Source organism: Choloepus didactylus, chromosome 7 (genome assembly GCF_015220235.1).
Source record: "Choloepus didactylus isolate mChoDid1 chromosome 7, mChoDid1.pri, whole genome shotgun sequence".
NCBI lineage: Eukaryota > Metazoa > Chordata > Mammalia > Pilosa > Megalonychidae > Choloepus > Choloepus didactylus.
Window position 1 is genome coordinate 106,409,122 of NC_051313.1, and position 21,904 is coordinate 106,431,025.

At 35.7% G+C, this 21,904-nt stretch overlaps 1 protein-coding gene and 1 pseudogene across 7 annotated transcripts in view; one reads left to right on the forward strand and one right to left on the reverse strand.

Annotated features, from left to right (window-relative positions):
- Positions 1–21,904, forward strand: part of SUPT3H (SPT3 homolog, SAGA and STAGA complex component) — a 618,339-nt gene that overhangs the window by 77,036 nt on the left and 519,399 nt on the right. The window lies entirely within an intron of this gene.
- Positions 18,517–19,471, reverse strand: LOC119539501 (annotated as a pseudogene).

The following is a 21,904-nucleotide window of genomic DNA, read 5'->3' on the forward strand; positions in this document are numbered from 1 at the left end:
CCACCATCATCATCATCATCATCAGTAAAAGCAGTAGTAAAGTAAAACTCTGAAATAACTTCTCAGCTTATTTTGTGGACACTGTTCTAAGGACTTTATGTGAATTAACTTATTAAGTCCTCACAACAACCCTATGAAGTAGGTACTATTATTTTCCCTTTAAGAGATGAGAAAACAGGGGAGAGAAAAAAGCCCCAGGGAAGCAAGCAAGGACCCACAGGACTCACAGAGGAAGCCTGTGGAACCAAAAGATGAAAGCAGTGAAAACCAGGAGTGAAGGATCAGTAGATGCTCACCATGTACCTTCCCATGTGACACAGGTGTCCCAGATGCCAGCAGTCTGTCTTCAGAGTCCAGATATTATCCTGTTGATACCTTAATTGGGACATATTCATGGCCTAAGGACTGTAAATTACCAACAGTCCTCTTGGTGAGGACAACTGAAAAAGGTGAACAAAGTGTAATAAAACATCCCTTTGAAGGCATCTGAGAGTTAAGAAGTTCCTGAAGAATTATTGAATAAAAATTTTAGAAGAAACAGAAATCTGTAGATGTGAGCTAAGCCTTTTTGGGCCCTTGCCAGTTATTGAAGATGCAGCCAAGAGGCTTTACAGCACTTCTGACTGACTGTAGGGCTAAGAGGACAAAAGTCAGAGCCCAAGACTTGGCAAGGAAGGTAGGTGTCATGTATGGGATCATCCCACAAAGACATGTACAAGTCCTAATCCCAAGTCCTGTGGATGTGAAACCATTTGTAAATAGGATCTTTGAAGATATTTATTAGTTAAGCTGAGGCCAAAGTGAATCAGGATGGATCTTAGTCCAGTATAACTGGAGTCCTTATAGGCAGAGGAGATTTGGACACGGGGAGGAGGGAGGAGACGGAAAGTGTCGAATGGTTGTGTGATGGAGGTAGAGATCGAGTTATGCCGGCCAGCACCCAAGATGCTACAGGCTTCAGGAAAGACAAACTCCTGTGAATATCTTGATTTTGGACCTGTAGCTTCAAAACTGTGAGAAATTCCTATTGTTTTAGCAAAAAGCCATCTGTGGTATTTGTTATGGCAGACCTAGCAAACTATGACAGGATGCCTGGTAAACAACTAAACCTTAGGTTTGCGCCCTGAAGGGCTACTCCTTAGAACTAATGTAGATGAGGCTTCACAGATATAACTCTAGCTTCAAATGATTTCAAGTCTTAAAAATGGGAGAAATCCATTTCCTGGTGTCCACAGATGCCTGGTGACAGCTTCTGCCTCTCTAGAGGATGAAAACACTATTCTAAACTGCAAACAATTTGCAAAAACAGTTTTTGAAAGACAATGTCTAACACAATAAAAAAATTACCATACACACAAAAAATACGACACAAGGATGAGAACACCATCATCATCAACAACAGGTATAACAATAATAAAAAAAATGAACACTAGAAACAGAGTTATGGCGCTCCAGAGATAGGAGTTATCTAATATTTTTAAATAACAGTACATTCAAAGAGATAATAGACAATGTATAGAATTGCAAAAAATTGGAATGTACAGAAAGGGTACGGCAGACTTAAAAAAAATTCAACAACAGGAAAATAAAAAAAAACTGAAATTAGCTCAATAGATGAGTTTAACTGCAGTTTAGATATAACTGAAGAGAAGTTTGGTGAAGTAGAATATAGGTTAAAAATATTAGAATGAAACTCAGATAAAAGATGAAAAATACAGAAGTAAAAATAAGAGACATGGAGGATACAATGAGAAAGTGTAGTATACATTTATTAGGAACCCAGGAAGAGAAGAGATAATAAGATAGAAGCAATATTTGAAGAAGCACTGACTGAGAAATTTCCAAAATTGATGAACTATGTCACAGATTCAAAATTACTATGAATCCCAGGCAGGATGAATAAAGAGAAATCTGCACATAATATCATCATCATAAAACTGCTGAAACCAAAATCCAAAAAACAGTCATAAAAGTGAAGACATTAAAGACAGTTTACCTTCAAAGGAGTCATATTAACATTGATAACTGACTTCTCAAAAGAAATAATGGAAGCTTGAAAATATACTTTCAAAATGCTGAAAGAAAATTACTTCCAATTTTTTTTTCATTTTATGAAAAATTTATTTATAGTACACTTATGATTTGTACACTTTTCAGTATGTTATACTTCATACTGAAGTTTACCCACCCCCCTCTGAAATTTGTTATTGAAGGGGATTCCCTTGGGAATCAAAATGTCTTCCTCATATTTGCATCATAAACTACAGACTTACATTTCAACTACTTATAAAATACTTTCATTCCTTTATACTATAGGCAACTCAAATGAAGATCTCCAAATGGAAAACCTGTTCCTACTCTTTTATGTCCATTCCAATTTGAAATTATATTTCCAATAAAAATATCCTACAAGATTAAAGGTGAAATACAGGCATATTTAGACACTAGACTTAGACACATATTTAGACACCTTAGTCTACATAAGTCCTAAGGAGTAGCTGCTGATGAATTCAGCAGCAGACCCTTGTTAACGAAAATAACAAAGGGTATTTTTCAGGCAGCAGAGAAATGATCCCAGATGGCAGCTCAACATTGCAGGAAGAAATGAAGGGAAAAGAAAGGGGAATGTCAGCCTCTGCCCTGGTGGTCGTCCAGAGGAGAATTTTGTCTTAGGACAAACCACACGTGTAACTGATTTTGATAAGACTTTGTACTTATCTGTTATTACTGAAATGATTTAGGCTTTTGTGATATTGTGATGGAATGAATGTTTTTTGCATATGGAAAGAACATGTCTTTTCGTGGATAGTTTAATAGAATACACAAGCTATGTTCCAATCCCCCTCTTCCCCAACCTTTATGTAGATCTAGTTACAAATTACATGTCTATACCTTATGAGCCCCAAAACACTGATTTATCATTACATTTTATGCATTTACCTTTTATATCCTGTAGGAACTAAAAAGTGGAGTTACAAATCAGAAATGGCGATAGAACTGGCATTTATATTTAACCACATCATTACCTGTGCCGGTTTGTATATATTATGTCCCCCAGAAAAAGTCATATTCTTTGATGCAGTCTTGTGGAGGCAGATTGATTCATCTTTTTGATTAGGGTGTGACCTTTTGATTGGATGTTTTCATGGAGATATGACCCACCCACCTGTGGGTGATGACTTTGGATAATTTCCATGGCGATATTACCCCACCCATTCAGGGTGGGTCTGAAGTAAATCACTGGAGCCATATAAATGAGCTGACAAACAGAAGGCACTCAGAGCCACAGCTGAGACAGGATGGTTGTTGAAAGCAGACTTGCTGATACTTTGCCCCAGAGAAGCTAAGAGAGGACAAATGCCCCAAGAACAGTTAAGAGTGATGCTTTGGAGAGCCTGCTAAAAGTGACATTTTGGAGCTGCACCTAAGAGAGGACAAAATGCCCCAAGAGCAACATTTTGGAGAACACCATTTTGAAACGCAACCTGGGAGCAAGCAGATGCCAGCCACGTGCTTTCCCAGCTAACAGAGGTTTTCCGTATGCCCTTGGCCTTTCTCTAGTGAAGGTACCTTATTATTGATGCCATACCTTGGACACTTTATGGCTTTAAGACTGTAACTTTGTAACCAAATAAACCCCCTTTATAAAAGCCAATCCATTTCTGGTGTTTTGCAAAATGGTAGCATTAGCAAACTGGAACATTACCCTTACTGGAGATCTTTATTTCTTTATATAACTTCAATCTATTATCTATTGTCCTTTCTTTTCAACCTCCACAACTCTCTTTAGCATCCCCTTCAGGGCCAATCCATTGTTGACAAACTCCTTAAGCTTTTGTTTATCTGGGAATGTCCTACTCTCTCCCTCATTTTTGAAAGACAGTTTTGCCAAATATAGATTTTTTGGTTGGCAATTTTTTTTGCTTTCATCACTTTAAATATGCCATTTCACTGTCTTCTTGCCTACATGGTTTCCAATGAGTAATTGGCACTTAATCTTATTGAAGCTACCTTGTATGTGACATGTTCGTATTCTTTTGCAGCTTTCAGAATTCTCTATTTTTCGCATTTGACAGTTTGATTGTAATATATCTCGGTATCAGATTATTTGGGTTTATCTTGTTTGGATTTTGTTGCACGTTTTGGATGTGATACTCATTTTTCGTTAAATTTGGGAAGTTTTCAACTTTTGTTTCTTTGAATATTCTTTCTGTCTCATCCTTCTTCCAAGAGTCTCAAAGCGTGTATATTTGCACACTTGATGGTGTATCACAGTTTCCTCAGTCTGTATTCATTTTTCTTCACACTTTCCTTTCTCTGCTCTTCAGATTGGATGATTTCAGTTTTCTCATCTTCAAGTTCACTGATTCTTTTTCCTTGCAGCTCCAATCTGCTGTTGAATCTCTCTAGGGAAATTTTAATTTCTTTTACTGTGGTCTTCTGCTCTGTTTGGTTCTTTTTCCTAATTTCTGTTTCTCTATTTGTTTTAGTTTGCCAAGCTGCTCAAAGCACATACCATGAAATGGGTTGGCTTTTAGCAGTGGGAATTTATTAGCTTACAAGCTTATAGTTTTCAGGCCAGGAGAATGTCCAAATCAAGGCGTCACCAAGGTGATATCTTCTTCCTGAAGACCAGCTGCCAGTGATCCTTGATTCCTCTGCCATATGGTAAGGCACATGGTGGTGTCTGCTGGTCTCTCTCTTGTCTTCTGTGTTTCCTTACTTTCAGCTTCTTGCTTCCATGGCTTTCTCTCTCTGTCTGAATTCCATTGTCTTATAAGCAACTCCAGTATTAGGATTAAGACCCATCCTGATTGAGCTGGGCCACACCTTGACTGAAGTAACCTAATTGGAAGGTCCTATTTATAATAGGTTTACATCCACAGAAATGGATTAACTTTAAGGACATGGTATTCTGAGGTACATACAGTTCCAAATCACCACACTGCTCTTTGTGTTCATCTGTTGCTTCTCTGGTTTCCTTTAGTTCTTTGTACAGATTTTCTTGTAGCCGTTTGAGCGTATTTAGGATGTTTTTTAAATATGTGCCATATCTGGTCCTCCTCAGTGGTGGTTTTTAACGCTTTAATCTTTTTCTTTGCTTAGGCCATTGCTTCCTGTTTCTTTGTATGTTTTGTAATCTTTCGTTGAAACTAGATATTTTGATATTTTAGTGTTTTATTGCTGGAATTTAGACTCTGAAGTATCTGTTTCTTAAGCTTGTATCCAGCTATTGTTATGGTGGAGCTTTCATTGAATGTCAGAAGGTAACAAAAACAAACAAAAAAATAATGAAGGAAAAAAGGAAATCACCTTTCCCAGTCTTTGCACATTGACCTGTACAAGTGCACTGGTTCTGGGCTTACCCATTAAATAAGTTTAGAAAATAGTTCAAGGTGAATGAGTAGAGGCCTCCCTGATCCTTTCTGGGCATGTGTCTTGTCTTCAGCATGTGCATGTGGCTCTAGGAATACCTCCCCTTTACATGGATACAGATGTTCCCTCTTCTCTAGGAAACAGTTTCCTCATTGTTCAGTGCACTGAACTGGGCCAGCAATCCCTTGCCCCAGGCAGCACTAGTTGACTGCTCTTTGTAGGAGAGCTCTGTCAGATACCTTTTATATGCAGGACAAGTTCTGGGATGGGGACTCCCTCAGATCACCACCTGACAAATTGGGCCAGACATACAAGCTCCCAATTTGTGCACAAGGGTCACTCTGCTCCATCCAGGATCAGGGATTCTCAGTGGGAGTGTGGGCTGACTTCTTACTGTGCTGGGGCATGGTGGAGGAGCGTCAGCCAGCACACAAGTAAATTCTACCACCTTTAAGTAGCCTTTTTCTTGATTTGTCTCTCATCCTGTTACTACAGTGCTTTAATTGTTTTCTGGAGTTTTGAGAAAGATGTTTCTACCAGTTTTTCATTTCTCAAAGCTTCTATTGGATGATGAATCCCTAAAGCATCTCCTGCCCATCCTGATTAGGGCAATGCCATCTGGAAACTTTTTAAAATAATTTTAAGTATTAGGTATTCGCATCCACAAAGAAGGTAAAATTTTAGCCATTCTCAGCCATAGAAAAGATTAAATTTTAGGAAAACAGTATTCAGCAGATCTAGCCCTTAATAATATGTTTTTCTAGTCAATCTTTAAAAAAGTTATAAGATAATACAAGTAGCTAAGTTTGGTAACTTGCCATAAGTAATTACTAGGTCAGTCAGTTAAAGTTGGGAAGCTGAAGCTTAATTTTGGAAATATGAATAAAATTGTTTTAAATTTATTAATGCTCATGTACTCCTAAGTCACAACTTTTTAAGGATCCTCAAAACTAAAACTTAATCTGATATAAATTTCTTAATTTGAAGTGAGTTTTCTCAGCTAATTAGCTACTTGTCCTTTAGAAAACATAGATAATCTAGATCTGGTTACACTGAAGTCCAATTTTCCCATTCCTTTTTATTTTGGTTAGCAATTTTTAATTGTAGTTTAGTTTTTATGGACTCCTAACCATTTTAGGAGGTCATAAACATACTTAGGAAATAAGGCATAAAATAATGTTATACATTAGCCCATATCTTTAATCCCCTCTTGCTACCATTCTATTTTAAACCACTAGGCCTTCCTCAGTTGGTCTCTTCTCATCCACTCTGTGCCCTTTATAACTTGTTGATATTTTAAGGAGATTAGTAAATTGTATTCCTTCTCTCTTCCATATTCAGAATAAATTGGAAATATATGGGAAATAAATGAATGGTGATCAAAATGTCAGCTTTTTTTTTTTCTTTGAAACTGATAAGCTCATTTGAGAATGCAGATCTGTATCTGTAGCCAACATATTTTGCTGCTTATATTCTTGACCTGTCCTCACTCTTTTTAGTTTTTGAGAACTATTTCTGATTTGAGGAAAAAATTGACTCCCAGTAGATAAACTTATCTAGCATTTTTATCTTATGAGAGTTTGAGGATAAGAGGAAAGAAAGAATAAAAATTGTCAGTGCTTATAGCCTCTTGATAGAGTAGTGCCATCCAATCCAGAAACTGTAGTCACCTACTAATCAAGAATATATGAATAAATGGTGGGCCAGAAGGCTTATATTGCTACCTGAAAGGTCTTTTCAGGTGCTAACCCACTTTTTAAGAGCTCTGCTACCCCTTCACCTAGTTTATTTCTCATCCTTCCTATGGCACTTTCTCTAGGGAGAGGGTAGGTAGAGCAAATCAACCCCATGGAGTTTGATTGTCAATGGTTCATTTAGATAGTTTAAGAAATCAAGCAAGGATTATGAACTTCCTTGTGCTTCTGTATATTTCACCATAAAGGTAATATAAACCTATGGTTCTTAAGATGCTGCTAGGAAATGAATGTAATTTTAGAACATATTCTTTCTTTTTAAATTGTAGACTATAATTTAATAGTATAGATGAGGTATCTAAGAGATGTATTTTAGAGTAGCCCCAATCAGCCCTGATAATAAGGTTGCAGTCAGTGTTCCAAGCTGTATTCTAGTCTGAGTCATGCCCAGGGGAATAAGGTAGTTTGTGTTCTAGCTTTACTTGTCCTGTCTCTTTGGCATCTGACTTCCTGTTTATTGGGTCAAGGCTAGTCTGTGTGGCACCTTTCTGTGAATTAGGAAAAGGTGCTCTTCTGGGCCAGTTAATTAGAAGAAGATACCTTCTCTGAGTCAAAGACCCTTGGCTGCACAGACAGTTGAGGAGATGGAACCTTTGAATTTAAAACAAACAAAAAAGGGATACCTTTGCCTTTGTGCACTTTGCCTCTCATCAGGATGCACAGTTAGGTGATTCACCCCTACCTAACTTCTAAGCCAAGTGCCTCTGTGCAATGTACAAATCCTATAACCATGCTTCGTAGCTCTGCTCATTTATATTCTTCCTATATTGGAAACTGTTCTTTGAATCATTTCATCTTTTATTTCATTTGTTCATTCATTCATTATTCTGATTAAGTATACTTAATCAGTATACTTACAGTTAAGTATAATTACTGTGTGATAGACACAGGGTATTAGGTGATAAATGGATGAGCAAAGCAACATTATAAGGATGACAGAGGATGGGTACCCAACAACCTCATGTGTTAACAGTTGGGCCAGACTTGATAATTAAGCAGAATCTTAAGGAAAGTGATAATAATTATAGCTAATAATTAAAGTTTACCTTATGTGACTCATACTCTTTTTAAACTTTATGTATATTAACTCATTTCCATCTCATAACTACCCTATGAGATGGGCACCATTGTTTTACACAGTTTACAGATAAGGAAACTGTGGCACAAAGAAGTATGGAATTTGCCAAGTTGATGCAGGATTTAGTTCAGTTTGGAGTGAGGATTCAAACTCAGGCAGTTTGGCTCCAAAATCTCTGTTCTTAACCACATTTCTACACAGTATCTCAGGACTTCTGGGGGCCAGATTTGGGGATAGGGGAGATTGTTGGAGAAGTGGTGGTAGTTGTGACACCAAGGGAGACAGATTAGAAATTCCAAAGAGATGGAAAATCACATGCAATACTGCAGAGACCTGAGAGATCATGGCCCTTCTGAGAGAACCACAAGTTGTCCACTTGGCTTGGCGATTGGCCAGTATGTGTGGACAGTTGGTGGGAGAGGAGGCTGGGATGTAAATGGGTCTAGGTTATCAAAGACCTTTTATTACCATGCTTGCATCATCCTGAAGTCTTCAGTGGTTTGAGGGCAATAGTCTGTGTATTACTTTTCCATAGTGTACCTTTAAGACATGAAAATTAAACCCCACATTTATCTTCATTAATCTCTGTCCTAATGGAGTAAAAGGGGGTGGAGTAGGGAGTATAGTAAAAGATGAGGTTACAGAATTATTAGGCGCTCCATCATGTAGGACACTGTAGATCATTGTAAGGACTTTGATTTTATTTAGGAAAGTGGGGAGTCATTGCAGTGTTTTAAGCAAAGGTGTGACCTGAGCTGACTTCTGTTTTAAAAGGATCATTCACTGTCACGTTGAAAATTGACTGCAGGGTTGCAAGAGTGAAAGAGAGAGACCTGTTAAGGAAGCAGTTGCAGCAGCCAGTGTGTGAGATGGCTTTGTCTATGTTGTTGTAGTAGTAGTGGTGAGACATGATTAGATTCTGGTTATATTCAAAAGGTAGCATCTAGAGGATTTGCTGAGAATTGATGTGGGATTTGAAAGGAAGAGGAATCAAAATCAAAGATGATCCTAAGTTTCTTGGTCTTAACATTGAAAGCATAGGGATTGCTATTAGATATAAGGAGTGTAAGTGGAACAAGTTTGGATGGTAGATTAGTAGTTGAATTTTGGTTATGTTAAGTTTGAGATCTCTATTAGACATCCAAGTTGAAATATCAAGTAGGTAGTTGGGTATGAGTCTAGAGATAATACTCGTATCACTCTGAAAGCTTTTATATATGTACATGTACACACATACATACACACACACATGCATAAACTATCTGAATGCTTAACCTGATTTTTTTCTTTGAACCTTGTGAACTTTTTATGTTGTCCATGCAATTTAATGCTTAATGGTTACATGGTATTCTGTTGTGCTGATGTACCATTATTTGGTTTAATTGATCATTTTTGGTCAAGAGATATTAGATATTTAAGGTTATTTTAAAACTTTTTAATGACAAGTGATAAGAAACACTGAGAAACAGAACTCCAAGAGAATTTCAACTGGGATAGTTTTTTCCACAGTATTTGGAATCTGAATGTCTTAAATTTCATGAATTATTTAATTTTTTTTTCTAGAAGGAGCATTCAAATTTATTTTATCTGTTTTTCTTTTGAAATAAGTCTGTCGAAAATTGTTATATCAATTAAATGATTTTCATATTGCTTGAAGTTGGAAAAAGCATTTTTGTGTGTACTGTCATTTCATGAATGATTTACAGAGCTCCAAAATATGTCTACTCATCCAAGAATGCTACAGTCAAGTGTTTTTTAACTGATTGTTCTGTCATTCTTTATAACCATCTTTACTGAACAAGTCACAGACTTGTCATTGTACTCTTCTTCAATGTACTTCTTGCTCATAAATTGTAGTGCTTTGAAGAAATCATGCAGTACTTTTGAAATGACATTTAAACTGAGATCAACATTTAGTTGTTAGAAAAAGTAACAGCTGTGACTTTGTAAGCTACTCTTAGTGGCTTTGAAAGCTAGTTGGTTAGCTAGTTGTCATAATGAGGTCATTTTCCAAAAGAAGGTGAAGTCATTTGCCATTTTGTTTTGGTCATAGTGGGCTTTTTCTTTGACCAAAAATTTCAGATTACACATTCCCACCCATTTATTTTCATAATTGCTAGTACTCTCATGGAATAAGATGATAGAACTTTTGAAAGGCAAACAGTTTATACTTAACATGTTCAACATGTGAATTTTATTCTGTAACATAGTTAGACAAGGGGGTCTGTAAACTTGAAGTATTATTAATTTATATTTTCTAAAGGGAGAGCTAAGTAGTATGTAGTAGTCTATATGTAAATCTTAGCCCACATAGTATATGGAATTCTTTCAATAATTGTGTTCTCACGAATCCTGGTAGGGTTATGATCTAATCAGAGCCATGTAATCCCTACTTGCTTAAATAACTTGCTTTACCATAGAATACTCTTCAGTTCTTTCTGGTCTCTGGCCCTCTAAATCCACTAATGTTGGAAAGTTTATGGGTAGTAGAGGTAAGGAGTAAGCATCCCACTGATTACCATCTGTTTTTACCGGCAGTCTGAATTCTCTTTTCCTCTGGATTGTATCCCATTTAAAACTGTACGCTTATTTTATCCTTAGGATTCCAGGCATATTAGAAGGGCTAATGTTGGATACCCTTCTGATGTAAGCCTCCTTATCTTTGTAAAGGAAAAAGAATTAGTACTGTTATCTGATAATATAAAAATAGGTGTGTCTAGCCTTGATTCTTGAAGATGATTGTATAACTTTATAGCTTATACAGTATGACCATGTAACTGTGAAAGCCTTGTGGCTCACACTCCCTTTATTCAGTGTATGGACAGATGAATAGAAAAATGGGGACAAAAATGTAAATGAGTAATGGGGGATATGGGGATAGGGTGTTTTGGGTGTTCCTTTTTATTTTTATTTTTATTTTTATTGGAGTAATGAAAATGTTCAAAAATTGTGGTGATGAATGCACAACTATATGATGATACTGTGAACAACTGATTGTACATTTTGAATGATAGTATAGTTTGTGACTATATCTCAAAATTGCAGGAAAAATAGTTCTATAAATACAAAAAACTATATGAGGAATTATAATTTATCTTATAATAATTAACACAATTTAAGATCAGTGGGTTGAACTGGAGAGTCCTGAAATAGAGTCATTTGCATCTAAGAATTTAATATAAGAATCACAAGACAAGAATAAATAATCATTAAATAATGTTACATTGGATTAAAAAGTTTAATATGATAAAATCATAGAACTTACAGAAAATAGAAATGTGTTTATATTTGGAATACTGTAATTAAAAATAATTTTCTGATGACAACAGTACTGGTGTTCAAAGTAAGAGATGAGTAAACATTTTGTATTAATTTTCTATTGCCACAATAATGCTGTATCACAACTCCAAAACCTCAGTGGCATATAGTAGTGTTTATTATTCAGGTGTCTAGGAGGGTCAGCTACGCAGTTTTGCTGATCTAGAATGGCCTCAGTTGGAATAACTGTGTGACTTGGTTTTACTCTGTTTCTTTGATCATTCAGTAAGTATGTTTTTGTGATAATGGCAGAGGTGTAATAGAGGGCAAAAAATACAATGGATTTTGAAGCCTGATCCTATAGCTGGCACACTAAAACTTCTATGTTAACTTGTTGGCCAAAGTAAATCACAAGGTTAGCTAAGATTCCGGATGTGGGGAATACACGTTATCTCCTTAGTGAAAAGAACTGCAAAGTCACATTGGGAAAGGGCATGGATATAGAGAGGATTGGAAAATTAAGGCCATCATTGTGATCTACTTTACAGCCTGGACAAAAACAAAAACAAATGAACAAATAATGTTTCAGTGGATTGCTTTTTTTCTTTTCATGATATTTGATTATATTGTTTATTTTTGTAGCCAAGGTTTCTATCTTTTTCTTTTTTAAACCTAGTATGACTTTCTTTTCTGTGCCAGTAAATGTATTTCTATATCATAATTTTTAAGAGCTACATAGTATTTTTGACATTGATTTTTGAATGTTAAATGATCTTTGCATTTCTGGAATATTATCCTATTTATATGTCTGCATAGTATGTTGTGTGTGTTTATTCAAACACTGTTGTTTATTCAACTTTTAAATTGTTTTATGTGTGTGTGTGTGTATGTATAAATAGTGAAGCAATAAATATATCCCTATAGCTGAATCTTTAAGTGCATTCCAAGCATAAATTCTGTGACTGAAATTGCTGTATGGAAAAGCTGTTTCTGGGGGGAAAATAATACACATACCTACCCATATATGTATTTGCTTGTATATCTGTAAAAAATTTCTGGAAGGACATATAAAACTTATGATATTAGTTGCCCCAGGTAAGGGAACTGGATAGCTGACAGAAAATAGTAGGAGGGAGAATTTTTAGTCTGTATTCCTTTTTGATTTTTAAACCTATTGAGTGTTGAGCCCTATGAATGTATTACTTATTAACAAGATAATGTTTTTAACTTTTTGTTTCAAAATAATTTTAGCCTTTCTGAAAAGTTTCATAAAAATATGGAGGGTTTATGTATACTCTTCATCCAGCTTACCCCAATGTTAACAACTTACTTAACTAGAGTATAATGATCAAGAACAGGAAATGACATTTTTTTTTGTAATACTGTTAACTAAATTACAGACTTTATTAAAATTTCACCAGTTTTCTCCTAATGGCCTTTTTTTTCTGTTCCAGGAATCAATCCAGCATCTCCATTTGTATTTAGAGGTTCTGACTTCTTAATCTCTTATCTGTGACAGTTCCTCCTTTACTTGTCTTTCAGAACCATCACACTTTTGATTAGAACTGGTCAGTTATTCTGTCGAGTGTCTAATAAGTAATTTTTAAAAAGAGCCTTTATAACAAAAATTTAGAAATATGTTATACTGGTATTTTCCTTTTTCTAAAAATATAATGAAGTAAAACATGCATAGAAAAGAACACAAATCATAAATGTAAACGCTCAATGAATTTTCACAAACTGAGCACACCCCTGAAACCAGCATGCAGATCAAGAAACAGAAGATTGCCTTCACCTTTTAAAAGCCTCACTTGTGCTCCCTTCCAATTACTAATCCCTCCACTTCACCTTACAATTCATTTTATGAAACTAGTGTTACCTTGACGGCAAAACTGGACCAAAGAGATCACAAGAAAAGAAAACTACAGGCCTATCTCTTAGGAATATAAGTGCAAAAATTCTAGACAAAATACTAACAACCTGAGTAAACCATCATATAAGGATTATTCACTAATACCAAATGGTATTTACTCTAGAAATACAAAGTTGGTTCAACATCCAAAAATCAACTAATGAAATATACTATATCGTAAGATTAAAGAACAAAAACTACTTGATCAGTAGATGAAGAAAAAAGCATTTGACAAAGTCACACACACACATACACCCTTTAATAATAACACTCAACAAACCAATAACAGAAGAGAATTTCCTTAGCCTGATAAAGGGCATCTATAAAAACCCTCAACTTACATCATATGTAATGGTGTAAGACTGAAAGTGTTCCATCTAAGAGCAGCAAGAAGACTAGAATGTCCCCTCTTGCCATTTCTATTTAATATTGTACTGGAAGTTCTAGCTTTTAATCAAGAAAAATAAAGTCAACCCAGTTTGGAAAGGAAGAAGGAAAACTCTATTTTCAGATGACAAGATCTTGTATATAGAAAACCCTAAAGACTTCACAAAACAACTATTAGGACTAATAAATGAGTTCTACAAAGTTGTAGGATACAAGGTCAGTATACAAAAATCAAGTGTAGTTCTATACACTTGCAATGAGCAATATGAAAATGTAAGAAATAAATACCGTTCACACTGATATCGAGAAGAATAAAATATTTCTGAGTAAATTGATCCCAAGAACTGTAAGACTTGTACACTAAAAACTACAAAACAACATTGAAAGCACAAAGAACACAATGAAGGTAGTGAAAAGGCAACCCAGAGAATGGGAGAAAATATTTGCAATCATATCTGATAAGGATTTAATATCCAGACTAAAGAACTCCTACAACTCTAAACAACAGACACATAATCCAATTAAAAAATGGACAAAGAACTTGAGTAGACATTCTGCTAAGAAGATATACAAATAACCCATAAGCACATTAAGAGATTCTCAACATCATTGCTCATTAGAGAACTGCACATCAAAGTCATAATGAGATAGCTCTTCACATCTACTAGGATGGCTATAATGTAAAAGAAAAAAAGCAGAAAATAAAAAGTATTGAGGATGCTGGGAAAATGGAATCCTCCTACATTGCTGGTGTGAATGTAAAATAGTGCAACCACTTTGAAAAAATTTTGGCAGTTTCCCAAAAGAGATTTATCATGTGACCTAGAAATTCCACTCCTAGTGAAGTGGAATGAAAAGAAATGAAAACATATGTCCACACAAAAATTTGTACATGAATGTACATAGCAGCATTATTCAGACTAGTAAAAAAGTGGAAACAGTGCAAATGTTCACCAACTGATTAATGAATAAGTAAAATGTTTAATAGCCATACAATAGAAAATTATTTTGCTTAAAAATGAATGAAATACTGATATATACTAAAACATGAATGAAAATTGAAAACATTAAGTGAAAGAAGGCAATCACAAAAGACCATATATTATAGATTTCATCTATATGAAATGTCCAGAATAGGCAAATCTATAGAGAGAGAAAGAAAATTAGTGGTTGCCTAGGGCTGGGAAGTGGGGAGGGTTGGGATAGGAAATGACTGCTCATGGGTATGGAAGTTCTTTCTGGGGTGGTGGTGATGTTCCAAAATAGATTGTGGTGATGGTTACACAAATCTATGAATATACTAAGAACCATTGAATGGTACACTTTAAATTGTATATTATGTGTATTATATCTCAATAAAGCTTTTAACAATAGATCAGTATTCTTTGCCTTTTAATGTCTGTTAAGTGTGGGAGGTAGATATATAAAACAGTTAAATTTTATAATGTGATGAATGCAGTAAATTCAAGATATTGCTAAGCTTAAAGTTTAACTGTTTATCTGGCAGACCATGGAAGAAATTCTTTGTAGATGTTTTTGCTAAGCACACAGGTGTGAAAGGGGATAATGCTTTCAAGAATAAACAGTTCAGTTTAAGTAGGAAATAAAGTACAGGTATAATGCTCAGTAATTAATAGACTCTAATGTTAGCTGTCATAAGTACGATTAGAAAACAATACCGATGACTTACTTTAATGATTAAAATGGTATAGTCTGAGGAACTATTTTTTGTCTACAGTAGGATTTTCCAAAACATGTTCTGCATAAGACATCCCCTCAGTTACCTTTTTGTTGTTGTTGTTTTCTTTTTTTTTTTTTTTTTCATTTTTATTGAGATTGTTCAGATACCATACAAGTATCCAAAGATCCAAAGTGTACAATCACTTGCCCCTGGGTACCCTCATACAGCTGTGCATCCATCACCACACTTAATTTTTGTTCAATTTTTAGAAACTTTTCATTACTCCAGACAAGAAATAAAGTGACAGATGAAAAAAGAAAAAAAGAAAAGGAAACTAATCCTCCCCTATCCCTAACCAACCCGCCTCAATTGTTGACTCGTAGTATTGGTATAGTACATTTGTTACTGTTTATGAAAAAATGTTGAAATACTACTAACTGCAGTATATAGTTTGCAATAGGGATATATTTCTTTCCTATATGCCCCTCTATTATTAACTTCTAATTGTATTGTCATACATTTGTTCTGGTTCATGGAAGTGATTTCTAGTATTTGTACAGTTGATCATGGACATTGCCCACCATAGGATTCAGTTTTTTTTTTTTTTTTTTTTCCATGTGAAACCTGTAACATTTTATTTTTCAAAAATGAACAGCTTCAGAATAGATCTAAATGTAACTTTTCCAAAAAACACCAAAAAGTACAGTGTAAAGCACCTCCTCATTAAATACAAACTTTTGTTTTGTGATGCACTGCATCACTGTTTTGGATACATCTTGATGCAGAGGAAATTTTAAGTTGCAACCTTAAAATTTGTTTGTTTAAAAACATAAAAACAAAAAACTTTAAGAACTAAAAAAGACTACAACCACATTAGCAGCTAAACTTCCAAGAAAGGAAATTTTTCCTCCAACAAAGCATATTCTTTTGTGTATATACAACATATTAGCAGTGTTTTAATTTAGTTGTACCAAAGGCAAAATTTTATATTTAAAAAGAAAATTAAATTACAGATGCACAAAGAACAAAAGTTTAATATACCAAATTTTGTTGTTTGATGCACTTAGTTTAGTGTCAATATTTTGGGCAATTTTTAAGGTTAAAAAAAAGGCATTAATAGCTCTGTACAATTATATTTAACATAACTCAACAGGACAATGGAAAATACCTTCACAGCATATCTTCACAAATTGTTCTAAAGACAGCAAACTCATGTTCAGTTTTATCCTTTGCTTTGAAATAAGCTACCAATAATTCTAACCAGTCTAAAATGTTTTGTTCTTGGACCAAATACAAGCATTCGTACTTGCAAAAATGTTTTGCAATGGTACCTTGGCCTCTACAAAAAACATAAATAGCTAAGTAGAGACCAGAGTTTACTTTCAAATACTGCGACTGATTTCCAAATAATCCCTTCTCAGAAGTATCTGCAAAATACCAGATAATTAGATCAGATTTAATTCTTTGGTATAAGCATGAAACTGTTATTGACAGCTTTCCATGGCCTCTGAATAAACCAAGAAGAAACCCAAGGGGCATGAGTGACAATGAAATCTAGTATATAATGCAAGACAGGCAAGAGTGATAAAGTAATTTTTTTTTTAATAGGAAAAGTAAATACTAATATTATACTCTAGAGAAAATAACACCTATTTAGAGATTTTAATGTTATAGAAAACCAAAAGGTCAAGCTTCATAGTGACCAAAATTATAACTTACAGCTGGAATATTTTGCTGCATTTTGGCATTATACCACAATGTAACTTACAGTATACTATAAGTACTAATGTAACGTTTAGTATACTACAAGTATTACTGTAACTTATAGTATACTATAAGTACTAATGTGACTTATAGTATACAGCTATCTGAGGACTCTTAGATCTTGGCTTAACAGAAAATTCCTCGCACCACCTCAGAAGGGGGAAAAACCAAATTCTTTTCACCCCACAAATGCCTGAACTTTATACCATAAATTAAATCAAAGTGAGAGGTATAAAGCAAGGTTATAATGCAACTCTCATCACTTTTGCCATTTTTTGTTTTTGGAGTTGTATACTGCTTAATTTAGCAAGCTTAAAAGCTTATAGAATCAACTTTTTGATTAAGAAGAAAGTCTAGGACTTAATGGCTATCAATTTTACTACCAAAATATCTAAGGGACTCAATCCATTTTAATAATTATAGCTCCTCTAAATATCATTTGAAAAATTCTTTGTGGACACTAGACCCAAGACTACATTATATCCAAACAGAATACCTATGAGCTGGGTTTTGAAGTTTTTCACTCAGTTACCTGTTCTTCAACCAGCTACTTCCTCTCATGCTTTATTCATTTACTAAACACAAACTGTGAGTTTTTTACTTTGAACCTTCTCCTACAAGGCCCTAGCAGATACGTTTGTAAACATGCATTTACAGTCTTTGAACACCAACATCTTAAACTGAGACTAATGCCTAGAGCCACATTTCTTATTAAAAGTTTGTCACTTAAGATTTACCATTCGGGGGGATTAACCTAACATTATCCGGGGAGGGGGGGGAACTGAGTTACAGATATTCCCATTAATCTTAAAACCCCAAACTGAAATTCTAATGAATTTTTTTTAAACATTTCTACTGAAGAAAAGGCAACTGCACTTATTACATGAACACTATTAAAGTGTAAATAACAGCAACAAAGGGACCTACTCATATTTCCAAAGACCAAGATTTACCATGGCAAAGTCTAAAAAATAGGCAAAGGAGATGAGATGCTAAATACCAGTATCATAAAAATAATCGATTTCTATCTTTGTCTTTCTTCTGCTGCGTGAGAAACTAAAGGAGTCAAATAGAGGATTGTTCTGCTGAGCCAACCATGAAAATTTTAAGGATAGGTATATATACCCTGTTATTCTTTCAGGGCATTATTTTATACACATTAAAAAAAAACTTCAAAAATAAAAATAAAGCGTTATTTAGCCTTGTGAATATTTTGCAATAAAGTTCCTTGAATTTCTATGACAAACTCTTTAAGCAATTCAACTTTTCAAATAGTCGTCACTCAGAAGTCCCTTTGCCATGGGATCTATCCCACGGTTACAAAGCGGCTTCCTCCTTTGGTGAATGTGAGAGTGGCTCTTTGTTCCTTCAGGATCCCAAATCGCTCATTCAAAGTCATCCCTGTCTGTTTTCCAACACTATTTATGTCAAATTGTAGGGGTACACCTTTAGGAACTTTCTTTATATCCGATTGCTCTTGCTTTGCCAAGAATGAGGGTACAGCAGTACGAGTTAATCGTGGTTTCTGAGTTACTGGGCACTGCACTGCTCCAGGATTGTCAATGGATACAGTTAAAATTCCTCCATTTGTGGTGGAAGTCCGCCATTGACGAGTTCTCTTTGCTACTACATCATCTAGCAGTTGTTCTGTGTTCAACTGGGCCTGAACCTTCAGGCCTCTTCTGAAAAGAAAAGTTGCCTGACGAGTGTCTTTCTGATGGCTTAATTTATTTCCACTTCTAGTAAAATTGGCTGGAATGTTATTTTTTTCTGTTTGACTGGTTAGGTCTCTTGAGAACAGCAGCTGGTTTCCTCTGCACTTCATTTTGTCTCAGAAGGTTTGTCTTCCTTTTTAACACTGGAAAATATCGCTCTATATTCTTGTCACTTAGAGGCGGTCTATTCATAGGACTAATTCCTTTTTGAATTCCAGTTGCTTTCTTAGCTGCAAGGCCAGTGATAATCCCATAAGGACGTCTCTTTCCAGGCATGACTCTTCCTCTACGGCTCAGACTATTCTTACCAAAACCAGAATTCTGTTGGATTCCCCATTGTATTCTCATCCTGAATTGCCGGGTACCGCTTTGTTGGAGTCTTCTATTTAGTCTTGGAAAATTCTGCTTTTTTCCTTCCTTTCAATTCAATTTGATTATATCATCCAAAGACATATCGATTTTGTTGAGGTTTTCATTGCTGTGGGTTTTCGGCGGCGGCGCTAGAGCCGCCGTGGCTCCCACCAACCGGGTACCAAACCGGCTCATGACTTAAGGCGTCGCGCTGGAACACTCAGTACAGAAGGCCTAAGTCTGGGGCCTGCCACCTCCCACTCATGCACGCAGACTAGCTCAGGATTCAGTTTTATACATTCCCATCTTTTGACCTCCAACTTTCCTTCTGGTGACGTATATGACTCTGAGCTTTCCCTTTCCACCTCATTCACACACCATTTGGTGCTGTTATTCTCACATCTTGATACCAACACCCCTGTTCATTTCCAAACATTTAAGTTCATCCTAATTGAACATTCTGCTCATACTAAGCAACCACTCCCCATTTTTAAGCCTCGTTCTACATCTTGGTACCTTATATTTCATGTCTATGAGTTTACATATTATAATTAGTTCCTATCAGTGAGACCCTGCAATAATTGTCCTTATGTGTCTGGCTTATTTCACTCAGTATATTGCCCTCGAGGTTTTGTCATCAACCCATTTTTTTTTTTTTTTTTTTAATATGGTTTTGTTCACTCATCATACATTCCATCCCAAGTAAATAGTCAATGGTTCTCTGCATGGTCATACATTTATGTGTTCACCACCTTCACCACTATCTATATAAGGGCATCTACATTTTTTCGATAAGGCAGGAGGGAGAGTCAAAGAAGGTAGAGAGGCAAAAGAAAGAGGAAAAAAAAAATGACAGCTAGGAAGCAGCAAAAGGAAAAATAACCTTAAATCAAAGTAGAATAAAAAATCAGACAATACCACCAATGTCAAGTGTCTAACATGCCTCCCCTATCTCCCCCTCTTATCTGCATTTACTTTGTTATATCACCTTTGTTACATTAAAGGAAGCATAATACAATGATTCTATTGGTTACAGTCTCTAGTTTATGCTGATTGCATCCCTCCCCCAATGCCTCCCCATTTTTAACACCTTGCAAGGTTGACATTTGCTTGTTTTCCCTCGTAAAAGAACATATTTGTACATTTTATCACGATTGTTGAATACTCTAGATTTCACCAAGTTACACAGTCCCAGTCTTTATCTTTCCTCCTTTCTTCTGGTGTCTCACATGCTCCCCACCTTCCTCTCTCAACCGTATTCATAGTTATCTTTGTTCAGTGTACTTACATTGTTGTGCTACCATCTCCCAAAATTGTGTTCCAAACTACGCACTCCTGTCTTCTATCACTCTGTAGTGCTCCCTTTAGTATTTCCTGTAGGGCAGGTGTCTTGTTCACAAAGTCTCTCATTGTCTGTTTGTCAGAAAATATTTTGAGCTCTCCCTCATATTTGAAGGACAGCTTTGCTGGATATAGGATTCTTGGTTAGCAGTTTTTCTCTTTCAGTATCTTAAATATATCACACCACTTCCTTCTTGCCTCCATGGTTTCTGCTGAGAGATCTGCACATAGTCTTATTAAGCTTTCTTTGTATGTAATGGATTGCTTTTCTCTTGCTGCTTTTAGGATTCTCTCTTTGTCTTTGACATTTGATAATCTGATTATTAAGTGTCTTGGCATAGGCCCATTCATATCTCTTCTGTTTGGAGTATGCTGCGCTTCTTGGATCTGTAATTTTATGTCTTTCATAAGAGATGGGAAATTTCATTAATAATTTCCTCTGTTATTGCTTCTTCCCCTTTTCTCTTCTCTCCTCCTTCTGGGACACCAATGATATGTACATTATTGTACTTTGTTTCATCCTTGAGTTCCCGGAGACGTTGCTCATATTTTTTCATTCTTTTCTCCATCTGCTCCTTTGCGTGTAGGCTTTCAGGTGTTTTGTTCTCCAGTTCCTGAGTGTTTTCTTCTGCCTCTTGAGATCTGCTGTTGTATGTTTCCATTGTGTCTTTCATCCCCTGTGTTGTGTCTTTCATTTCCATAGATTCTACTAGTTGTTTTTTTGAACTTCCGATTTCTGCCTTATGTATGCCCAGTGTTTCCTTTACAACCTCTATCTCTTTTGCAATATCTTCTCTAAACTTTTTGAATTGATTTAGCATTAGTTGTTTAAATTCCTCTATCTCAGTTGAAGTGTACGTTTGTTCCTTTGACTGGGCCATAACTTTGTTTTTCTTAGTGTAGGTTGTAATTTTCTGTTGTCTAGGCATGGTTTCCTTGGTTATCCAAATCAGGTTTTCCCAGACCAGAACAGGCTCAGGTCCCAGAGGGAAGAAATGTTCAGTATCTGGTTTCCCTGCGAGTGTGTCTTAGAAAATTGCTCCACCCTGTGATACCTCAGGTCACTGTGCTTTTCTGCCCAGCAGGTGATGCCTGTTAGCCTATAATTCTTGACTGGTGTGAGGAGGTATGGCTGTGTTTCCCCAGGCTCTGGGGTCTGGTTCTGAATGGAAAGGGCCCCACCCCTTTCCTCCTAGTGAAGGCAGACCCCCTAGGGGGAGGTCATTAGCATTTCAGTGGTCTCTCTCTCTCTCTGCTTGTACTGTCTCCACCCTTCCCTGAGTCACA